This window comes from Oncorhynchus clarkii, chromosome 10 (assembly GCF_045791955.1).
Source record: "Oncorhynchus clarkii lewisi isolate Uvic-CL-2024 chromosome 10, UVic_Ocla_1.0, whole genome shotgun sequence".
Lineage (NCBI taxonomy): Eukaryota > Metazoa > Chordata > Actinopteri > Salmoniformes > Salmonidae > Oncorhynchus > Oncorhynchus clarkii.
In genome coordinates, this window is record NC_092156.1 from 70,330,053 (window position 1) to 70,351,966 (window position 21,914).

At 43.6% G+C, this 21,914-nt stretch overlaps 1 protein-coding gene across 1 annotated transcript in view; it reads left to right on the forward strand.

Moving 5' to 3' along the window:
* LOC139419112 (hydroperoxide isomerase ALOXE3-like) overlaps positions 1–21,914 on the forward strand; it is a 48,834-nt gene that overhangs the window by 3,149 nt on the left and 23,771 nt on the right.

Below are 21,914 nucleotides of genomic sequence, written 5' to 3' on the forward strand. Positions count from 1 at the left end.
AATTAGCATATTTCGTTGGACAAATCCAAGTAGTGATTCCCGGTTTCAGTAAAATGTCTTCCTTTTGGTGGAAAATGAACATTACCCAGGACAAGCATCACGATCCCACTATTAACAAGGTAACACGTATGGACTCTATGTTCCATTAGCATAAACCTACTATAGTTCCTGAGTATTATCATTATCATCAAATGTAATTTCAGTAACGGATTAGGATTAGATTCACTATCAGGATCAGAGTTCACCCTCTCCATTCACCAGGGCATGGTGAAAACGATGTCAACATCTGTAGTACACAACTTCTTTACACATGTCACAATCAGCATAACAATCAATCCATAATACATCCGTGGCCAAAAGTTTTGAGAATTACACAAATATTAATTTCCACAGAGTTTGCTGCTTCAGTGTCTTCAGATATTTTGTCAGATGTTACTATGGAATACTGAAGTATAATTACAAGCATTTCACAAGTGCTTTTATTGACAATTACATGAAGTTGATGCAAAGAGTCAATATTTGCAGTGTTTGACCCTTCTTTTTCAAGACCTCTGCAATCCGCCCTGACATGCTGTCAATTCACTTCTGGGCCACATTCTGACTGATGGCAGCCCATTCTTGTATAATCAATGCTTGGAGTTTGTCAGAATTTGTGGGTTTTTGTTTTGTCCGCCAGCCACTTGAGGATTGACCAGAAGTTCTCAATGGGATTAAGGTCTGAGGAGTTTCCTGGACATGGACCTAAAATATCAATGCTTTGTTCCCCGAGATACTTAGTTATCACTTTTGCCTTATGGCAAGGTGCTCCATCATGCTGGAAAAGGCATTGTTCGTCACCAAACTGTTCTTGGATGGTTGGGACAAGTTGCTCTCTGAGGATATGTTGGTACCATTCTTTATTCATGGCTGTGTTCTTAGGCAAAATTGTGAGTGAGCCCACTCCCTTGGCTGAGAAGCAACCCCACACATGAATGGTCTCAGGATGCTTTACTGTTGGCATGACACAGGACTAATGGTAGTGCTCACCTTGTCTTCTCCGGACAAGCTTTTTTCCGGATGCCCCAAACAATCGGAAAGGGGATTCATCAGAGAAAATGACTTTACCCCAGTCTTCAGCAGTCCAATCCCTGTACCTTTTACAGAATATCAGTCTGTCCCTGATGTTTTTCCTGGAGAGAAGTGGATTCTTTGCTGTCCTTCTTGACACCAGGCCATCCTCCAAAAGTATTCGCCTCACTTTGTGTGCAGATGCACTCACATCTGCCTGCTGCCATTCCTGAGCAAGCTCTGTACTGGTGGTGCCCCGATCCCGCAGCTGAATCAACTTTAGGAGACGGTCCTGGCGCTTGCTGGACTTTCTTGGGCGCCCAGAAGCCTTCTTCACAACAATTGAACCGATCTCCTTGAAGTTCTTGATTATCCGATAAATGGTTGATTTAGGTGCAATCTTACTGGCAGCAATATCCTTGCCTGTGAAGCACTTTTTGTGCAAAGCAATGATGACGGCACATGTTTCCTTGCAAGTAACCATGTTTGACAGAGGAAGAACAATTATTCCAAGCACCACCCTCTCTTGAAGCTTCCAGACGGTTATTCGAACTCAATCAGCATGACAGAGTGATCTCCAGCCTTGTCCTCGTCAACACTCACACCTGTGTTAACGAGAGAATCACTGACATGATATCAGCTGGTCCTTTGTTGTCCTGGCTGAAATGCAGTGGAAATGCTTTTTGGGGATTCAGTTCATTTGCATGGCAAAGACGGACTTTGCAATTAATTGCAATTCATCTGATCACTCTTCATAACATTCTGGAGTATATGCAAATTGCCATCATACAAACTGAGGCAGCAGACTTTGTGAAAATGTATATTTGTGTCATTCTCAAAACTTTTGGCCACGACTGTACATTCATTGCTTCACTCATAGAATTTTTTACATAATACACTTACTCAAATCATTTACTCATTTTTAAAAATCATTCAGTTTCCCTTAACATACTGTAGTGGTGTCACGCCCTGACCTTAGAGAGCCTTTTAATGTCTCTATTTGGTTTGGTCAGGGTGTGATTTGGGGTGGGCATTCTATGTTTTGTTTTTCTATGATTTTGCATTTCTATGTTTTGGCCGGGTATGGTACTCAATCAGGTACAGCTGTCTATCGTTGTCTCTGATTGGGAACCATACTTAGGTAGCCCTTTTCCCTCCTTTCTTTGTGGGAAGTTGTCTTTGTTTGTGGCACTATAGCCCTTAAGCGTCACGGTCGTTTTGTATGGTTTATTGTTTTTGTCGGCGTCATCCGAAATAAAGGAATATGTACGCTCACCACGCTGTGCTTTGGTCCTCTTCATTCAACGGCCGTGACAATTGGACTTCCATCAGTCCTGGAAAAAAGAATCCTACTCAAAACATGTCAGATGTTACAGTGTTCCATTTAGTGAAAAAGACACCTTCTAAAGTAAACAATCCCAGAGCCCCTTTCTGGTAATCTTATCATTTTAACCTGATGCATTAATTTAGTCAATATAAAACCTGTTGTAACAAATCTAGGACCTTCAAAAAGTTGGTGCTGTCTCATCAGCGTAATCGTAAAAACTAACTGCAATCCACTTCAATTACTTGACCATGTTCCATGTAATGGAAACAGATTATTGTTTTAGAATACATTAACTGCTTGCTTAAATCACTGGTGTTACCTAAACTACAGAATTCAGTAATAATAATAAGAAATTATCTCTGTATTCAACTTAGTCATACCTCTCTACCAAATTTTACCCTCTTCGTCCCTTACAGCCCGCTTGATTTCAACTGCAGCTAATCTATTTTTCCATCTCAAGACCCAATCATTACACCTTGTATTGAAACCTCAGCTTCTTCAAATTAATAAATATTGCATTATTAGAGCTATAGAAAAAACCCACTAAACATATTACCATTCACATACTATCAACACTCATTAAGTTTACATCAACACTCCTTATCAATGTCTTCATCACTGTCTCCCATCGTAAGGTTTAGAAAATAAAATATGATTCTCTCCTTACTAGAAGGCAATGTCTACCCTAACAATATTACTCTATATTTTGAATACCAACCTCTGCTTCACACTTATTAGATGTCTATTATTATAAGATTAACATGTAGTGTGCAAAATACATCAGCCAATTCCGAAGGGAAAAGATACATTTAGTTGGGATCTAAAATAGTTCACAAGACTCCCAGATGCAAGGCTGATTAGACACAATGAGGGATTGGTTCCACTCCTCCAGGCTCTCTGTTACACCCACCACATCTTGTCTATGGAATGCAGGCTGAAATCATACTATTTGTTCAGTATATATTTTATCTATTAATATGAAACAAATCTAGTAAATACATAATTTCTCTCACAGTACATGAACCCCAGGTTGAGAATCATTAGGCAACACCAGGAAATGCATTTGATATGTCATAATCTATGTTGGCATGTCCCAAACATACATGTGAAAATATTTCCTTTTAAGTGAGATGTGATTCTTCTAGACATGTTAAGGTAATTGCAAGATCATGAGAAGAGGGGAATTTGTGAAACATGGAATATGGCAATAATGCCAAGAATGACACCTCAGGCTAGGTTTGCCTAAATTATATATTTTTTTAAGATACTCAGATCATATCTAAAATTCTATATCTAACAAGCCATTCAGCCATTTAGCAGAAATTGTATATATGTTATGTACACTGAAAAAATATATAAACATGTAAAGTGTTGGTTTCATGAGCTGATAAAAAGATTCCAGAAATGTTCCTTATGCACGAAAAGCTTATTTCTCTCAGATTTTGTGCACAAATTTGTTTAATCCATCCACCTGACAGGTGTGGCAGAACAAGAAGCTGATTAAACAGCATGATCCATACACAGATGCACCTTGTGCTGGGGACAATAAAAGGCCACTCTAAAATGTGCCATTTTGTCACAAAACATTTGAGGGAGCGTGCATCTACCATGCTGACTGCAAGAATGTCCACCAGAGCTTTCGCCAGAGAAATTAATGTTAATTTCTCTACCATAAGTAGCCTTCAACGTCGTTTTAGAGAATTTGGCAGTATGTCCAACCGGCTTCACAACTGCAGACCAAGTGTAACCACGTCAGCCGAGGAACTCCACATCCAGCTTCGTCACCTACGGGATCGTCTGAAAACAGCCACCAGGACAACTGATGAAACTATGTGTTTACACAACCAAAGAATTTCTGTACAAACTGTCAGAAACAGTCTCAGGGAAGCTCATCTGTGTGCTTGTCGTCCTCACCTTTCTTGACCTGACAGCAGTTTGGCGTCATAACCGATTTCAGTGGGCAAATGCTCACCTTTGATGGCCCCTTGCATGCTGGAGAAGTGTGCTCTTTGCTTTGTGGATGAATCCCGGTTTCAACTGTACCGGGCAGATGGCAGACTGTGTTTGATGTCGTGTGAGCGTGCAGGTGGGTGATGTCAACATTGTGCCCCATTGTGGGTTATGGTATGAGAAGCCATAAGCTACGGGTAACGAACACAATTGCATTTTATCGATGCAGGAGTCTCTGATTTTGCAGGAGTGTCTGATTTTTGCAATGTTACGTAGATGGAAAAAAGCTGTCCTTGAAACAGTCTTGATATGTTCGTCAAAAGAGAGATCAGGGTCCAGAGTAACATCAAGGTCCTTCACAGTTTTATTTGAGATGACTGTACAACCATCGAGATTAATTATCAGATTCAACAGAAGATCTCTTTGTTTCTTGGGACCTAGAACAAGCATCTCTGTTTTGTCAAAGTTTAAAAGTAGAACGTTTGCAGCCATCCACTTCCTTATGTCTGAAACACAGGCTTCCAGTGAGGGCAATTTTGGGGCTTCAACATGTTTCATCGAAATGTACAGCTGTGTGTCATCCACATAGCAGTGAAAGTTAACATTATGTTTTCGAATGACATCCCAAGAGGTAAAATATATAGTGAAAACAATAGTGGCCCCAAAACGGAACCTTGAGGAACATCGACATTTACAGTTGATTTGTCAGAGGACAAACCATCCACAAATACAAACTGATATCTTTCTGACAGATAAGATCTAAACCAGGCCAGAACTTGTCCGTGTAGACCAATTTGGGTTTCCAATCTCTCCAAAAGAATGTGGTGATCGATGGTATCAAATGCAGCACTAAGGTCTAGGAGCACGCGAACAGATGCAGAGCCTCGGTCTGATGCCATTAAAAGGTCATTTACCACCTTCACAAGTGCAGTCTCAGTGCTATGATAGGTTCTAAAACCAGACTGAGGCATTTCATATACATTGTTTGTCTTCAGGAAGGCAGTGAGTTGCTGCGCAACAGCTTTTTCAATTTTTTTTGAGAGGAATGGGAGATTCGATATAGGCCGATAGTTTTTTTATATTTTCTGGGATAAGGTTTGTCCTTTTCAAGAGAGGCTTTATTACTGCCACTTTTAGGGAGTTAAAAAAAGTGATTGAGTAGGCTGCATAGATTTCATGACTAGAAGCTCAAAAGACGAAAATGTTTTTGTTTTTTTTTGTAAATTGAAATTTGCTATCGTAAATGTTAGCAACACCTCCTCCTTTGCGGGATGCACAGGGGAGATGATCACTAGTGTAACCAGGAGGTGAGGCCTCATTTAACACAGTAAATTCATCAGGCTTAAGCCATGTTTCAGTGTATCAGTGTCTCCTGACCCCTCCTGTCTCAGCCTCCAGTATTTATGCTGCAGTAGTTTATGTGTCGGGGGGCTAGGGTCAGTTTGTTATATCTGGAGTACTTCTCCTGTCCTATTCGGTGTCCTGTGTCCTAAGTGTGCGTTCTCTAATTCTCTCCTTCTCTCTTTCTTTCTCTCTCTCGGAGGACCTGAGCCCTAGGACCATGCCCCAGGACTACCTGACATGATGACTCCTTGCTGTCCCCAGTCCACCTGGCCGTGCTGCTGCTCCAGTTTCAACTGTTCTGCCTTATTATTATTCGACCATGCTGGTCATTTATGAACATTTGAACATCTTGGCCATGTTCTGTTATAATCTCCACCCGGCACAGCCAGAAGAGGACTGGCCATCCCACATATGCTCTCTCTAATTCTCTCTTTCTTTCTCTCTCTCGGAGGACCTGAGCCCTAGGACCATGCCCCAGGAATACCTGATATGATGACTCCTTGCTGTCCCCAGTCCACCTGACCGTGCTGCTGCTCCAGATTCAACTGTTCTGCCTTATTATTATTCAACCATGCTGGTCATTTATGAACATTTGAACATCTTGGCCATGTTCTGTTATAATCTCCACCCGGCACAGCCAGAAGAGGACTGGCCACCCCACATAGCCTGGTTCCTCTCTAGGTTTCTTCCTAGGTTTTGGCCTTTCTAGGGAGTTTTTCCTAGCCACCGTGCTTCTACACCTGCATTGCTTGCTGTTTGGGGTTTTAGGCTGGGTTTCTGTACAGCACTTTGAGATATCAGCTGATGTACGAAGGGCTATATAAATACATTTGATTTAATTTGTATATAGTATATATTTTTATTTATATTATTTATATTTTTCCTGTTTTTTGAATTGCACATGAAATTGTTACAATTTTTAAAATACTCTCCTTCAAGATCCTAGTCTGCTTATCTGGGTTTGATCGTTTTAGTTAAATAACATCACATTTTACTCGACACCCAGAAGTTGAAAGAAACGACCACATCTGAAGATGGATTCTATCATTTCATTTCTCAATATGCGTGTTGAGTTCATATCTGTTTGGTTGACTGTATGCCCTACAGCGTGCAGTGAGTAACTTATTCAATTTCCCAAAGAACATTTCATCAAATCCGGGCGAGATGATGTTGTCATGACACCAGAGAAATGAAGTGTTTACTGTATGCCTGGACCCAGGACCCGGCTCTGCTCTGGGCCTAGCTTGAGTCTGTCTGTCAGCAAAAACACGGAGGCATTTGATTAAAAAGCGTCGCTCTGCTCTGCTTGCCCCTGCTGCCAGAAAAGTTACTTCACTTTAGTTGAGAGGGACATTGGTAACTGCCGCGTGGCCATTAATGGAACATAAAAGACATTAGGGTCTGTATTTATAAAGTGCTGTTCTAGGATCATCGGGAGGACCCCCCTCCCCCGTCCATATAATCTTATTCAATATGATCTAAAAGGAATAAATGTGGGGAGGAATATCCTTCCTCCATTTCTTTGTGAAGGTTAATCCTTAATGGATTTCATGACGGCTCCTAGGTTTCAAGTTAGCCCTTTTCTGATCAGTTTCTTTACTCATGATTTTGAATTCATCTGGTCTATCGCGACTGCAATTTACACTGAAATCCTTGATGGGGATAGAGTCGTTGAGAAATTATGCCAGCATTTGTGCTAATACTGTAACTGAATGCCTGTATGTCACCATGACTATAATGGGAGTAATTGCAAATGCCTTCCGTATAGAATTACGCTGAGGGATAATTGCCATGTATGTATGGGAGTTCATATTGGGATGGCAAATCGCTGCATGGTGAATGTACAACACGGCTGTTGGCTATTCATTATCACTCGACCTCAGTCTAAGCTGGTTATCACCATGATGGGTATTGTCGTTATAGTACTGTACATTCATGTTCCCATGCAGTTGATCATGTGAACCAATAGGGGCTATCATGTTCCTCTGCCCAGTAAACGTTGGTGAGGAAAAACAAGCTCTGGGTAGTGTTCAGTAGTGCACACCATCGCAAAGTGTTTTGCAACAGATAGTAGAAATTTAAAACGTTATTGGACAAATGTGGACGGTTTCTCTCGGTTTCACACCATTTAAAAATACTTACTCGATACTGAACTGAGCCTGGGTCATTATATTATAATGCCATTTAGCAGATACTTTTATCCAATCAATGCGTGCACACATTTTGCATACGTGTGGTCCCGGGAATCAAACCCACTATCCTGTCATTGCCAGCACCGTTGTGTGTGTGTGTGGAGTAGATATTAAAGCTGTCTGATTATACAAATTAATGACATCTTATTCACTTCTTAATGCATTCTAGGCTTAGCTTTTAAAGAGCTTTATATTGATTGTGATCTCTTTTAGGACATCATCCAGTTACCTTATCCAAGCAACAGTTATCATCATAATGGATTGCTCTTATCAGTCTTTCTCCTACTTTCTCACTGCTGATTCTATAAGGTGCTTACAGTTTGCCTGTGCTAATCCAAGCTATTTGTTGTATTATTGTCAGTCTGTTTGTGTGTGTTTGTGCGTGCGCGGCTGTGTGTGTGCCCGCCGGCCAATGGCTGTGTGTGTGTGTGCCCGTGGCTGTGTGTGTGCGCCCGCCGGCCTGTGTGTGTGTGTGGTCATTGTACAGCCTTTATTACCTCTTTATGGAGCCCTCCTATCAGTCATGGCTGTTTATTGACTTCAAAGCCTCTCTCAGCCTATTGCGGACAGTCAGCACTGATGGAGGGATTGTGTGTTCCTGATGTAACTCGGGCAGTTGTTGTTGCCATCCTGTACCTGTCCTGCAGGTGTGACGCTCGGATGTACTGATCCTGTGCAGGTGTTGTTACACGTGGTCTTCCACTGCGAGGACGATCAGCTGTCCGTCCTGTCTTCCTGTAGCGCTGTCTTAAGCGTTTCACAGTACGGACATTGCAATTTATTGCCCTGGCCACATCTGCAGTCCTCATGCCTCCTTGCAGCATGCCTAAGGCATGTTCACGCAGATGAGCAGGGACCCTGGGCATCTTTCTTTTGGTGTTTTTCAGAGTCAGTAGAAAGGCCTCTTTAGTGTCCTAAGTTTTCATAACATTGACCTTAATTGCCTACCGTCTGTAAACTGTTAGTGTCTTAACGACCGTTCCACAGGTGCATGTTCATTTAATTGTTTATGGTTCATTGAACAAGCATGGGAAACAGTGTTTAAACCCTTTACAACGAAGATCTGTGAAATTATTTGGATTTTTCGAATTATCTTTGAGAGACAGGGTCCTGAAAAAGGGACGTTTCTTTTTTTGCTGAGTTTAGGAACTATAAAGGGTTCTCCTTTGGGGACAGCCGAAGAACCCTTTTAGGTTGTAGATCGCACTTTTTTAATTATAGTGTATCAGTGAAATGCTTACTTACTGGCCTTTCCCAACAATGCAGAGAGAAACAGAGAGAGAGAATAGAAAAAAAAAGATTTACACAAGGAATAAAAACATAATGAGTAAGGATAACTTGGCTATAAACATGGGCTACCAGTACTTAAGCTGGAGGAACAGGTACATGTTGACTTATAGGCCTTGAAGGCCCAGTGCAGTCAACATTCAGTTTTCCTGTGTCTTATCCTATTGTACAACAGCTGATGAAAACGAACACTTTAAAAGTGTACAATGGGATAAGACACAGGAAAACTGAATGGCTGGTTTTAGTCCAACTCTGCGTGGTTATATACGCTCAGAGGTCTTAAAGCATTGAGTGCCTCCCTCCGATTCAATGACTGGACAGTTAAGTGAATAAAATACACCCGCAGAACCTAATGATAATGAACTGCCTCTCGTTTGTATGAGTAAAGCACCCTCCTCCTCCTTCGTCTATCCTCTCCTTGTTTGCACAATTGCCCCTTGTGGGATTAATAGCCTAAAGTATTTTTAATTGAATTCTCTCTTTCACTCTTTTTCTCTCTTCCTCTCACCCCTGCTCTCTCGTTCATGCTCCCTGCTTCCTATTGACTCATGACAGCCAGTGAAATGTGTGATCTGTGCCAGCAGATCATCGGGCTCGTTGATGCATGTATCAATAGCAATCATTCCACGATCCCATCCTCTCTCTCGCTCCATCAGTGAACGTGAGAGGTCTTCACAACTTGATTTGTGCTGTGTCCTGAGGAGGATATATTTTTTTGGAATACATTCAACTGCCATAAGGTCATCGCCATCCATCGAAAAGTTCTACTTCAGATGATGCATTGTCGCATATCACCTGCCCCTTGCCATGTATTGCCGTAGATTCTGTAATTGTATATATTTACAAGGAGATGTTTCGTGGAAGCTTTGAGGTTTAGGTGACATTATACAAGAGTCATTTGGAAAGCAGGGAATACTGAAGTATAATTACAAGCATTTCATAAGTGTCAAAGGCTTTTATTGACAATTACATGAAGTTGATGCAAAGAGTCAATATTTGCAGTGTTGACCCTTCTTTTTCAAGACCTCTGCAATCCACACTGGCATGCTGTCAATTTATCTTCTGGGCCACAGCCTGACTGATGGCAGCCCATTATTGCATAATCAATACTTGGAGTTTGTCGGAATTTGTGGGTTTTTGTTTGTCCACCCGTCTCTTGAGGATTGACCAGAAGTTCTCAATGGGATTAAGGTCTGGGGAGTTTCCTGGCCATGGACCCAAAATATTGATGTTTTGTTCCCCGAACCACTTAGTTTTCACTTTTGCCATATGGCAAGGTGCTCCATCATGCTGGAAAAGGCATTGTTCGTCACCAAACTGTTCCTGGATGGTTGGGAGAAGTTGCTCTCGGAGGATGTGTTGGTACCATTCTTTATTCATGGCTGTGTTCTTAGGCAAAATTGTGAGTGAGCCCACTCCCTTGGCTGAGAAGCAACCCCACACATGAATGATCTCAGGATGCTTTACTGTTGGCATGACACAGGACTAATGGTAGTGCTCACCTTGTCTTCTCCGGACAAGCTTTTTTCCGGATGCCCAAAACAATCGGAAAGGGGATTCATCAGAGAGAATGACTTTGCCCCAGTTCTCAGCAGTCCAATCCCTGTACCTTTTGCAGAATATCAGTCTGTCCCTGATGTTTTTCCTGGAGAGAAGTGGCTTCTTTGCTGCCCTTCTTGACACCAGGCCATCCTCCAAAAGTCTTCGCCTCACTGTGCATGCAGATGCACTCACACCTGCTTGCTGCCATTCCTGAGCAAGCTCTGTACTGGTTGTGCCCCGATCCCGCAGCTGAATCAACTTTAGGAGATGGTCCTGACGCTTGCTGGACTTTCTTGGGCGCCCTGAAGCCTTCTTCACAACAATTGACCTGCTCTCCTTCAAGTTCTTGATGATCTGATAAATGGTTGATTTAGGTGCAATCTTACTGGCAGCCCTTGCCTGTGAAGCCCTTTTTGTGCAAAGCAATGATGACGGCAGGTAACCATGGCTGACAGAGGAAGAACATTGATTCCAAGCACCACCCTCCTTTTGAAGCTTCCAGTCTGTTATTCAAACTCAATCAGCATGACAGAGAGATCTCCAGCCTTATCCTCATCAACACTCACACCTGTGTTAACGAGAGAATAACTGACATGATGTCAGCTGGTCCTTTTGTGGCAGGGCTGAAATGCAGTGGACATTTTTTTTAGGGATTCAGTTCATTTGATGGCAAAGAGGGACTTTGCAATTAATTGCAATTCATCTGATCACTCTTCATAACATTCTGGAGTATATGCAAATTGCCATCATACAAACTGAGGTAGCAGACTTTGTGAAAATGTCATATTTGTGTCATTCTCAAACCTTTTGGCCACGACTGTATACTGACGAAACCAATTCTACCTGAGTGGTCATAACTCTCTCTTATCTCCTTCTCTCCAGTCGCGGGAGCCCTTGGCGCTGAGTGACCTGAAAGCCGAGGTGTCCCCCCGTATCTCAGCCGAGGACCTCATTGACCTGTGTGAGCTGTCGGTGGGGGGTCAAACCAAGAGGAGCAAGGCCAGCAAGCCAAAGATCCTTGCCGTCGACATCCGCAGCATCGAGGAGTATCCTTCTGTGTGTGTGTGTGTGTGTGTGTGTGTGAGGGGAATTAATCAATCAATTGATCGGTTCAATTAATGAAGCCTTTTCTACATCAGCACATTAAGCAGTTGGCACAAAGTGCTTTTACAAAAAAAACGACCTCGACCCCAAAGAGCAAGCACAGCAGAGACGGAGGTCTTCAGGGCAGATGATTAAAATATGCCTCTTCTTCTACCCCTGGGCTGTTTTGTGTTAGCACAGCACCACATAGAGAGACGAGAGCCCAAGTGTTCTGTTTTACTTTGAAGGGGAATTTATAGCATGTTGTCATATAAGACGAGTCCTACTGTACCTCTTTTGAATAAATGCACGTGTTATTGGCCTCGGCTATGTCTCCAGAGAAGGGATCGCTACTGAAATATGCTTTTCACCTTCAGGCTGTATTGGTGTTGTGCAGTACCACCACCAGTACAGTGTGTGTGTGTGTGTGTGTGTGTGTGTGTTTGGCTTGCTTGTAGCTTTTTTTAGCTCCATCAAGACTGAGCTACTCCATTCACACACTGCTAGTACACAGTCTTAGAAATATTTTATGTTGGTTCAGTTCAGCCATGGCTTTGTGCAGAGTATACATTGGCTGTGTATGACTGGTCCTGTGTTCAAGAACTGGCTTGCCTTCTGTGCTCTCCTCTATCTGGCTGAGGAGAGTATGGAGGTCTGGAGTGTTAGCTACTGCGTCAAATCAAACTTTATTTGCCACATGCGCTGAATACAGCAAGTGTAGACTTTACCGTGAAATGCTTACTTACAAGCCCTTAACCAACAGAGCAGTTCAAGAAGAATAAAATATTTACCAAGTAGGCTAAAATTGAAAGTAACACAATAAGGATAACAATAACGAGGCAATATACAGGGGGCAACGGTACCCCTGCACAGTGTGTAGGCTAGTTGAGGTAGTCTGTACATGTAGGTGGGGGTGAAGTGACTATGCATAGGTAACAAATGAACAGCGAGTAGCAGCAGTGTAGGGGGGGGGGGGGGGGGGGGTGTAATGTAAATTGTCCGGTGGTGATTTTTATGAATTGTTCAGCAGTCTTATGGCTTGGGGGTAGAAGCTGTTGAGGAGCCTTTTGGTCCTAGACTTGACGCTCCGGTACCGCTTGCCGTGCGGTGGCAGAGAAAAAAAGTTTAACTTGGGTGACTGGAGTCTCTGACAATTTTATGGGCTTTCCTCTTATTATATAGGTCCTGGAAGGCAGGAAGCTTGGCCCCAATGATGTACTGGGCCGTTCGCACTACCCTCTGTTACGCCTTACGGTCAGATGCCGAGCAGTTGCCATACCAGGCGGTGATGCAACCGGTCAGGATGCTCTCGATGGTGCAGCTGTAAAACCTTTTGAGAATATGGGGGCCCATGCCAAATCTTTTCAGTCTCGTGAGGGGGGAAAAGGTTTTGTTATGCCCTCTTCACGACTGTCTTGGTATGTTTGGCCCATGATAGTTCGTTGGTGATGTGTACACCAAGGAACTTGAAACTCTCGACCCACTCCAATACAGCCCAGTCGATGTTAATGGGGGCCTGTTCGGCCCGCCTTTTACTGTAGTCCAAGATCAGCTCCTTTGTCTTACCCACATTGAGGGGGAGGTTGTTGTCCTGGCACCACACTGCCAGTTCTCTGACCTCCTAAGCCGTCTCATCGTTGTTGGTGATCAGGCCTATCACTGTCCTGTCATCAGCAAACTTAATGATGGTTTGGCCACGCAGTCGTGGGTGAACAGCGAATACAGAAGGACTAAGTACACACCCCTGTGGGGCCCCACGGTCTGGACCTGAGGAGTATCCATTCTGCCTGCTTATTAGCTACCGCATAGCCTGTTAGCCACCTGCTAGCCTGTTAGCCACCTGCTAGCCTGTTAGCCACCTGCTAGCCACCTGCTAGCCTGTTAGCCACCTGCTAGCCTGTTAGCCACCTGCTAGCCTGTTAGCTGTCTGCTAGCCTGTTAGCTGTCTGTTAGCCACCTGCTAGCCTGTTAGCCACCTGCTAGCCTGTTAGCCACCTACTAGCAAAAACAACTCGTGTGGGCAAAAGTTACAAAACCGCCACTGGATGGGAGGTTCATTGGGTTAACTGAAAAACATTTGGACTTTTTTGTCACAGGGTGGAGAATACCTGTGAAATTCATATATCAGAAGTGTGAGATGGACTAATATGTTCTGCTGATTGGAGAAGCTGCTTTTGTCTTCGGGTTGTGAATTGAGCTTGTACAAGGTAACATTGTTGAAGTCCTTGGAGTAATTCTTCAAGAAAAACATCTAGCCCTATCACTGGGTGTGAACACATCTGGCACATTTGACAGCCAATGGACAAAGTTACCCTGGATAAGAGTGTGCTAAGAAAATAAGGTGAGTGAATGTGCAGGGGGTTAGATCTGATTAGAAGTCCAACTTAACCTCTGGTTATAATTACATAGAGTTACCCAGACACATTTTTTATTTACGTTTCTTTACCTTTCTTGGAGGAAAGAAAAGGCAGACTCCTTAAGTGGGATGTGGGACCCTCGGCGGGTGCTGCTGAATTATTGATTCATTATTGTGTGTGTGTGTGTGCATGACACAGCCTAACACACACTCCCCCGTGGATACACCTGATAAGTCCCTTAGATTAAAAATGGGTTGCCAGAATCAATAACCTAGTAATCCATCTTGGCTATTCATAAAAGTGCAATATCACAAAACAAAAACAGTTTGTCTGCACAGATGGACTGTTTGTTTTCTTCTAGTTCTATTTCCCTGACAGTTGTTCAGTTTATCAGGAGTAGACTTTTCAGCGCTAAGTAACCAATACTCTCATCTTAAAAGTGAGCCACTCTCTCAAGAGTCATCGTCAGAGGTCAGTGGAATGATAATTGTTTTAGGGGGAGTTAACGCTCCATTAACCAGAGGGTGGATTAGGGGGAATACCTGGCAACCGTCCTCCCTCAGACAAAGTCCTCTCCATTCTATAGAGTCCTGATAGACAGCGGTTCCCAGGGCTCCTGACCCTGAATAACAAAAAGGGCTTTGGGACACTTAGAGCTGGCTACCCTGCATTGTGATGATTCTGAGATAAAATACAGTGTTGGGTCTCCAGTTGGTCACAAAGTTATTCAATTGATCACACCGTTCGTCTTAAAATGATGTAGCAACAATGTCGATAACTACACCCGGAAACGGAGCAAACCAGAGAATGATTATTAAATTATACAAGTGTGTTCTTCTCTCTGGCTCGCTTGTGCCTAGCTTTCATTGTTCCCTCAACACAAGCTGCCAGGCACTCAGCAGATAGCTAACACTGTTCCCTCAGCACGAGCTGCCTGGCACTCAGCCTATAGCTAACACTGTTCCCTCAGCACAAGCTGCCAGGCACTCAGCAGATAGCTAACACTGTTCCCTCAGCACGAGCTGCCTGGCACTCAGCCTATAGCTAACACTGTTCCCTCAGCACAAGCTGCCTGGCACTCAGCAGATAGCTAACACTGTTCCCTCAGCGTGAGCTGCCTGGCACTCAGCAGATAACTAACACTGTTCACTCAGCGCGCGCTGCCTGGTACTCAGCAGATAGCTAACACTGTTCCCTCAGTGCGAGCTGCCTGGCACTCAGCAGATAGCTAACACTGTTCCCCCAGCGCGAGCTGCCTGGCGCTCAGCAGATAGCTAACACTGTTCTCTCAGCGTGAGCTGCCTGGCACTCAGCAGATAGCTAACACTGCTCCCTCAGCGCGAGCTGCCTGGCGCTCAGCAGATAGCTAACACTGTTCCCTCGGCAGATAGCTAACACTGTTCCCTCAGCGCGAGCTGCCTGGCGCTCAGCAGATAGCTAACACTGTTCCCTCAACACAAGCTGCCTGGCACTCAGCAGATGGCTAACACTGTTCCCTCAGCGAGAGCTGCCTGGCACTCAGCAGATAGCTAACACTGTTCCCTCGGCAGATAGCTAACACTGTTCCCCCAGCGCGAGCTGCCTGGCGCTCAGCAGATGGCTAACACTGTTCCCTCGGCAGATAGCTAACACTGTTCCCTCGGCAGATAGCTAACACTGTTCCCCCAGCGCGAGCTGCCTGACACTCAGCAGATAGCTAACACTGTTCCCTCAGCGCGAGCTGCCTGGCACTCAGCAGATAGCTAACACTGTTCCCCCAGCACGAGCTGCCTGGCACTCAGCAGATAGATAACACTGTTCCCTCAGCGCGAGCTGGCTGGCGCTCAGCAGATCTTAACAGACATATTGTCTTTTGTTTTCTTTCTTTACCCTAATTTCTTTACCTCCCCCCAAGATTGAGTTATTACATTAATTTGCCTGGCTCGTGATATTTCCTCTCCTCCTTTCTCCTCCCTCCTATTTCTGGATACTGTCTTTGGCAGCCAGATCAGCTGCTGTCTCATAATAGAAACTTCTGGTAGACTCTGTTAGGCTGACAGACCAAGACAGACCCCCTGTCTCAAGTTCACCTCAGACAGACAATGACATGCACACATTAAATTATTACACTCTGGGTAGGGGGTGGTCATTGGGGGGATGCACTGTATGCTGTGATGCACTGTATGCTGTGATGCACTGTATAGTGTACTGTGTCCATGATTGCACTTACCCAGAAGGTATTTTTTAATCAGTGATCTTGTATTGTCTTGTAGTATTCATTATGCACGACTAAACAGAGGTGGATAAATGATTGATTTAAAGATTTCTTTAGTCACTCAATCATTTCCCATATTGTGGACATCAAGCATATGTTACACCCAATTGTGCACAGACATTTTAAGTGATACCTGCAATTAATCTGATTGGAGCAAGCAAGCTACCATGGTCTTGGTGTATTAGCTAGCCCTCGACAGGCCTAGTCCACTATAGATCCCTGTATTTTATAATAAACAGACAGTGTGGACACATGGCCTGGAGATTACTGTGCACATGAGACACTTGCAGAAAAACACTTGCAGAACCTTCAAGAAGTTAAAAGTTAACTTGTGAAATGAGGTAACAGTTTAGCTGAACAGCACTATACTGTAGTGTAAGAATCCACATCAGATGTTCATACACATAGTGGTATGCAGGGATTTAAACACTGTCATGGAGCACACTGTATCACTACTGAATGCTAATAGACTTAATGAATGATTTATGATGTGGTTCTAATCATAGCCGCGGGAAGTAGGGGTGCCGAGGGTGCTGCAGCACCCCCTGAAAAATCAGAATAAAAATCACATATATTTATTATCAATTATTATTATATAAAAAAGATCACAAAAGTAATGCACTGGGCCTTTAATAGTCCTGTATTAGCGGACCAATACAGCGATCTGCAGCACGGGCAAACCAAAAAAATCCCCACCCAGGGGTTGGTTGGTTGTCTTCTGGAGGTATCAGGCCTCAGGTTGGTTTTCTTCTGGAAGTATCAGGTCTCAGGTTGTCTTCTGGAGGTAGAGTATCAGGCCTCAGGTTGTCTTCTGGAAGTATCAGGCCTCAGGTTGTCTTCTGGAGGTAGAGTATCAGGCCTCAGGTTGTCTTCTGGAAGTATCAGGTCTCAGGTTGTCTTCTGGAGGTACAGTATCAGGCCTCAGGTTGTCTTCTGGAAGTATCAGGTCTCAGGTTGTCTTCTGGAAGTATCAGGCCTCAGGTTGTCTTCTGGAGGTACAGTATCAGGCCTCAGGGCAAAGAGATATAGGATACCTGATAGAATGACAAAGTGAGGAAAGATCAGAGGCTTGTCACTAACACCACATTAAACACTCATGGAACTCCAAAATATGTTTTCACAGTAACGTGTAGGATACTCCTGTTTTCTAGCCAGTTGCTCAGTTTCAGGCCACAGCCAATCACAGCCAAAGTCAGTGACAGGTGAGCAACATGTGAGATTGTTTGATCTACAGTGTATTGGCATATGTGTTTGGGGGGTTATAGCAACCAGATGATTGATAGTTGTCGTTGTAGTGTGTGGCATCGCTATGGTCCCCACCCACAGTCTGTCATCAGTCCGCCAGGCTCTCCCTCTTCTTCTTTCCATCTGGATGTTTCCAGGTCTCCATGTCGCTCAAGCAAATACACGCCCTCTCCAACCTCAAACACACACCCATACACATACATGTACATGTAACTACTCATACACGCATGAATGTGCGCACACACACACACACACACACACACACACCCTTGACACAGACCCATCCAAACAGTAGGCCTACCCTACAGTTATGGCCAAACGTTTTGAGAATGACACAAATATACATTTTCATAATGTCTGCTGCCTCAGTTTGTATGATGGCAATTTGCATATACTCCAGAATGTTATGAAGAGTGATGAAAAGTCCCTCTTTGTCATGCAAATGAACTGAATCACCAAAAAACATTTCCACTGCATTTCATTTTTGCCACAAAAGGACCAGCTGACATCCTGTCAGTGATTATTTCGTTAACACAGGTGTGAGTGTTGATGTGGACAAGGCTGGAGATCACTGTCATGCTGATTGAGATTGAATAACAGACTGGAAGCTTCAAAAGGAGGGTGGTGCTTGGAATCATTGTTCTTCCTCTGTCAACCACGGTTACCTGAAAAGAAACACGTGCCGTCATCATTGCTTTGCACAAGAGTAGCTCGGGGAACAAAACATCGATATTTTGGGTCCATGGCCAGGAAACTACCTAGACCTTAATCCTATTGAGAACTTGTGGTCAATCCTCAAGAGGCGGGTGGACAAACAAAAACCTACAAATTCTGACAAACTCCAAGCATTGATTATGCAAGAATGGTCTGCCATCAGTGGCCCAGAAGTGAATTGACAGCATGCCAGGGCGGATTGCAGAGGTCTTGAAAAAGAAGGGTCAAACACTGCAAATATTGACTCTTTGCATAAACTTCATGTAATTGTCAATAAAAGCCTTTGACACTTTATGAAATGCTTGTAAATATACTTCAGTATTCCATAGTAACATCTGACAAAAATATCTAAAGACACTGAGGCAGCAGACTTTGTGAAAAAAAATATATATATTTGTGTCGTTCTCAAAACTTTTGACCACGACTGCACAGCACTGAGTCACCTTGCTCTAGTCTTTCAATGTCACTGAAGCATATCACCACACACACCCACACACCTCTCGGTGTGTCCTGGCCCTCTGCCAGGTGTCTGTCAGTCTGTCACAGAGCTGATCACCGCAAATATAGACACAGCCTGGTACTGTGGCACACCACTGTTTGACCTGATCTGCAAACACTGATACACAGTGGGCGACGTCATAATCAACACTATAGTGTTATTGGAGCAGGAATGTCAACATGTAGCCTGTTGTATGTTTGTCTAGAGGGTTCTTTGGATACAGGTGGAGGATTTGTTAGGGATCTACATGGACTGTGTTTATACACTCGCCTAGTCCTCTTGGTGGGTGGGCCAGGCCCCTGTATTGGACCAATCGCTGTAGAGACAGCTCAGCTACCTTTACAAGAGGCCCGGCTCTTCTGCATTTGTCTCTACCCATGCAGCTCTTCAGTGGATGTCGACGACACGCAGCAGGGCCTGCTATTCAAAACCGTGACGAGAGATGAGATATGACGGCTTGTGGTATTTAAATGTCAGACAATATGTTACAATTACTGAACACATTTCATTGGTTCTTCAGACATGTGTCTTTCACAAGAGCCTCATTAAATATTTACAGGCCACCTACTCGTTCAAATAATAATGATTTACCTCAAAAGACCATGGGGAACCAGGAAACTAATTCAGGTGTTTAACGCATCCCTTGATGTGTAAGGAGTGTCGGACATTTTGTAAAAGAAAGCTCAAACTGCCAACAAACACAGAATTGGCTTTACTGTTGAACTCTGTTGAACTCACTTAAATATTGCACATGTAAAGTGTTGGTCCCATGTTTTATGAGCTGAAATAAAAGATACCAGAAATGTTCCATACTAAAAAAAAACGTATGTCTCGCAAATTCTGTGCACAAATGTGTTTACATCCCTGTTAGTGAGCATTTCTTATTTGCCAAGATAATCCATCCACCTGACAGGTGTGGCATATCAAGAAGATGATTTAATAGCATGGTCATTACACAGATGCACCTTGTGCTGGGGAGAATAAAAGACCCATTTAAAATGTGCAGTTTTGTCAGACAACATAATGCCACAGATGTCTCAAGTTTTGAGGGAGCATGCAATTGGAATGCTGAATGCAGGAATGTCCACCAGAGCTGTTGCCAGAGAACTTAATTGTTCATTTCTCTACCATAAGCTGCCTCGAATATCCTTTTAGAGAATTTGGCAATACGTCTAACCGGCCTCACAACCGCAGACCACGTGTAACCAAGCCAACCCAGGACCTCCACATCCGGCCCACCCACTGAGGAGTATTTCTGTCTGTAATGAAGCCCTTTTGTTAGGAAAAAACTATTTCTGATTGACTGTGCCTGGCTCACCAATAGGTCACACATGGTGGCAGCCTGCTTTTCACACTGTGCAACCCCAGATCACAGTAGACCGCAAGACTGCCGTCCAAACCACCTGCAGACATGTCCAACATTTTTCTACATGCTCAATAATGCCCACCCATCAGCCATACACATGCACACCACGTACACACGCATGCGTGTCGCAGCACCCCCACCCCAAAACTATGGTTATAATGCATTGTTTGACATAAGCATGTATGGCCCTCTTCTAATGACTTATTGGTCACCCTAAGTTATTAAGGACATCTGAGATAATCTCAATGTATTACCATCTCATAATGATCCTGACCTCCGGACGGGGAGCTGGTGCAGTGTCCCGCCAACGGCACCCTCCAGAGCTTCAGGGGACTTGTCATCGTGGTCATCGGCCACGCCATGAAGAGCGCCGCTATGGTGAGAGAAAACACACACGCGTTTAGGGATACACAGACATTCATGCATGAACGCAAATGCACACACATTTAACCTTTATTCATGTGTCCCATTGAGACCAATTTCTCTTTTACAAGGGAGCCCTGATTCACAAGTGCATGCATCTGCACACACTCAAACACACATGTATGCATGTGCACCCTACGCACACACATACACACACACACTGTGTCTGCAGCTAGGACGGTTAACTTGCACAATGAGCAATTTAATTTATTCCACCTAAAAGTTCAACAAGCCAGACTGTTTTGTTTCAATTAGGCTCATATTCCGTTCCTCCACAGACCTCCACTCTAAGTCATATGGAAGTCATGGATTGTTCAATCAGACAGGAGTCCAGTTTGTGTTCTTCCTACTGAAATCAGTTCACCTCGTCTATGCTGCATTCAGCTGTTTCTGGGGCAAAGCTATTTGCTTTCTTCTCAGCATATTTGTGAAATGCATCACCATTTTTCCAAATGAAGCATAAAAGTACGATTTGGTTCTGTTTTTCGCTGTATGGAATCATAATTCATAGTCACATTGCTATAAAAGATCATTCTTACTGTTATTTCTTATAGAAATAACACTGTATTTAGTACTGTATTTCTTATAGATCCCAATTGTGTCAAGAATTGGGAAAATAATTTGTTCTTAACTGACTTGCCTAGTGAAATAAAGGTAAAATAAATAAATAAAGGTCTCAGAGTGAGTGACGTCACCGATTCAAACGCTATTAGCGCGTACCACCGCTAACTAGCTAGCCATTTCATATCGGTTACACCTGTGAACCAGATACTTGCCAAACCCTCTGTGTTGACTGTTTATCTGTGTATCTGACATTCTGTATAAGAGAGACCAGACCAGTGAGACAGACTGATAGAGATGGTAACAAACAGAGATAGTGACTGACAGGGGGTAGAGTAATCCATTTAGAAGAAATACCACAGTCAGTCTGGGGTGTATGTGACGTGTGGCTCAAGGTCAGAGGTGAGACGAAGTGCCGTGATAAAGTCAACCTACCCATCTACACTGGTGTTTCTGCAAAGACAGAGCCCAGTCTGCACAGGCATCTTCCAGCCTTTGCAGCCAATAGAAAAACAACCTGTCTACGATGACTCTTCAAAGTTACATTTTGTTTTTCATCAAATAAGTTCTAACTTGTTACCTGTAATTTTCCTTCATCGCCTGAATGTTGTGGGCAGAAATTGGAGTTGTGTTATACAGCAAGCAGAGAACAGCAAAGTAGACACATCTCAACAACTCAGACCGCTATATTGATGATCCTAACAAGTGGATAAAGCCACAACG